Source organism: Juglans microcarpa x Juglans regia, chromosome 7D, assembly GCF_004785595.1.
Source record: "Juglans microcarpa x Juglans regia isolate MS1-56 chromosome 7D, Jm3101_v1.0, whole genome shotgun sequence".
NCBI classification, from domain to species: Eukaryota; Viridiplantae; Streptophyta; class Magnoliopsida; order Fagales; family Juglandaceae; genus Juglans; species Juglans microcarpa x Juglans regia.
The window spans coordinates 25,614,462-25,617,202 of record NC_054606.1 but is presented as its reverse complement, the minus strand read 5'-3'; the positions used below and the strand labels follow the sequence as shown (position 1 = coordinate 25,617,202).

General features: G+C 39.1%; 1 long non-coding RNA gene across 1 annotated transcript; it reads left to right on the top strand.

Moving 5' to 3' along the window:
• Positions 1-719: 719 nt before the first annotated feature.
• Positions 720-1,213, top strand: LOC121239811. The gene is made up of 3 exons (XR_005935369.1): positions 720-775; positions 868-932; positions 1,060-1,213. It is a non-coding gene; the product is annotated as an uncharacterized LOC121239811 (long non-coding RNA).
• The last annotated feature ends 1,528 nt before the right edge of the window (positions 1,214-2,741 follow it).

Below are 2,741 nucleotides of genomic sequence, written 5' to 3'. Positions count from 1 at the left end.
ATCAATGATACTTGGGTTATGACTTGGATCCTTAGCTCGGTTGAGCCTCACCTTGTTCTCAATCTGAGGCTTTATAAAACTGCCACTGACATGTGGAATTATCCAAACAAGGTTTACAATTAAGATAACACGGCTCGACATTTTCAATTGGAGTATGAGATGGCTAATTTCATATAGGGAAGTCTCTCTGTTGAGAAATATTTTTCTAGTTTTCAAAATCTTTGGGCTGATTATTTAGATATTATTTATGCTAATGTTCTCGCTATAGGTCTCTTTGCTGTTCAAGCAGTGCATGAAACAAGAAAGAGAAATTCTTGATCAAGCTCTGTTCCGATTTTGAAATTACACGTTCTAATCTGATGAATCGCCATCCTGTATCATCTTTCAATGCTTATTTGAGTGAACTTCTTCGTGAGGAGCATCGTATAGTAACTCAGGGTGCCATGGAATATCGGGCTAATGTTAGTGCACCTATTCCAGTGCTTTAGATGTAAAACTTTTGGTCATATTGCTTGGAATTGCCCCAAGAAGTTCTGTAACTACTGCAAGAAACAAGGCCATATCATCTCTACTTGTCCCATTCGACCTGAAAGGAAGCAGGCTGCAGGGTACTGCTTATCATGCCTTTGCTAGTGCCTCTAGTTCTGCTACATTGTTTGCTGCCTCATCGATTGTTCCTATTCCTGCTCCTGTAGCCTTAGCAAACCTGAACACACTCACTCCTGAAATGGTACAACAAATGATCATTTATACTTTTTTTGCTTTGGGCTCTCAGGTAATCATAAAATTTCTTTTAAGCCATGGTATTTTGACTCCAGAGCCTTTAACCATATGACCAATACTGTTGTTCATCTTTCCCAATGTTAGAAATTATGATGGAAATCTTAAAATTAACACCACTGATGGCAGTTCTCTGCCTATCAGTGCTATTGGTGATCTTTCCTCTTCCTTAATTGATTTTTTATGTCTCCTGATCTCTCCGCAAATCTTATTTCTATTGGTCAATTGGTTGATAATAATTGTAATGTTTATTTATCTCGTTTTGGTTGTGTTGTGCAGGATCAAGTGTCAGGGAAGATGATCGCGAAGGGGCCTAAAGTGGGATGACTCTTTCCTCTTCACGTTTTTCCTTCCACTATCATTCCTAGTTTTCCTTTACTTTCCTTTACATGTAATGTTGTTGGTTCTGGAAATAAGATGTGGCATATACGTTTAGGCCACCCAAACATCATGCAAACTTGGCAAAAGTAAAGTTCTACCTTTTCCTCATCATGCATCTTGGGTCTCACAATATTTCGATATTATTCATAGTAATGTTTGGAGGATTGCACATGTTGTTTCTCATGCGCATTACAAGTTTTTTGTTACTTTCATTGATGACTTTATTCAAGACTTTCTTCAAAGTAAAGGAATCATCTCTCAGCATTCTTGTCCTTCGACACCGCAACAAAATGGTGTTACTCAGAAGAAAAATCATCATCTTCTTGATGTGGTAAGAACCCTTTTACTTGAATCATTTGATCCTCATCGTTTTTGGTGTGAAGCGTTTTCTACTTCAGTTCATTTGATCAATTGCTTACCCTCTCCAACATTACATCATGTTTCTCCCTTCTTTAAGTTGTTTGACCATTCTCCTTCATATTCTGATCTTTGGGCATTTAGTTGTGTTTGTTTTGTGCATCTCCCTGCTCATGAACGACATAAACTTACTACTCAATCTGTTAAGTGTGCTTTTCTTAGTTATGCTATACCTCAAATGAGTTATGTTTGTTATGACCCCCATACTTGTCATATACGTGTTTCTAGGAATGTGGTTTTCTATCAATTTCTTTCCATCTCATGTTGAGCTGCCATCTGCATCGTTATTTCTTCTGCCTAACTTTTATGATTCCCTGACAATTGTAGAAAGGTTCAAACCTAGTTTTGTATATGGAAAACATAGTCAACATGAGTTTGGTTTCATTTCCTCTGTGCCTCCTCACGATATTGACTTGGTACCTGACCCTGATCCTGCTCCTGCTTCCGCCACTCTTCGCCGGCCTACTCGCCTTTCTCGACCCCCTGATTGGTATCGTTTTGCAACCCCTGTCTCTCTTGTGGCTACTTTATCCTTTATTTCCATTCTCTTTTGCTACAAACAGGCCATGGAACATAAGTGTTGGTAAAATGCAATGCAAACAAAACTTCAAGCACTTTAGGAGAATCACACTTGGGATATTGTTCTTTGCCCCTACAGTCAAGCCTACTGGGAGTAAATGGGTTTTTTTTGTAAAGCTTCGTTCTGATGGCTCTTTGGATTAGTACAAACCTCGCCTTGTAACTCTTGCAAACAAACAGGAATATGAGATTGATTATGAGGAGACATTTGCTCCTGTTGCCAAAATGACCACGGTTCGAACCATCTAAACTGTTGCCCCTTCATAGTCATAGCAACTGCATCAGGTGGATGTGAAGAACGCCTTTCTTCATGGTGATCTCCAAGAAGAGATCTACATGAACCTTCCCTCTGGTATAACTACTTCTTCTTCTCATGATGTCTGTAAACTAAGGCGTTCTCTATATGGGCTCAAGCAAGCTCCTCGGGCTTGGTTTGAGAAGTTTTGCAGTACACTTCTTTCCTTCAGTTTTACACAACGTCAGTATGATTCTTCTCTCTTCTTCCACAAGTCTGGAACGGTATAGCCTTTCTCTTGGTTTATATGGATGATATTATCATTACTGGCACTGATTGTGGTTTGATT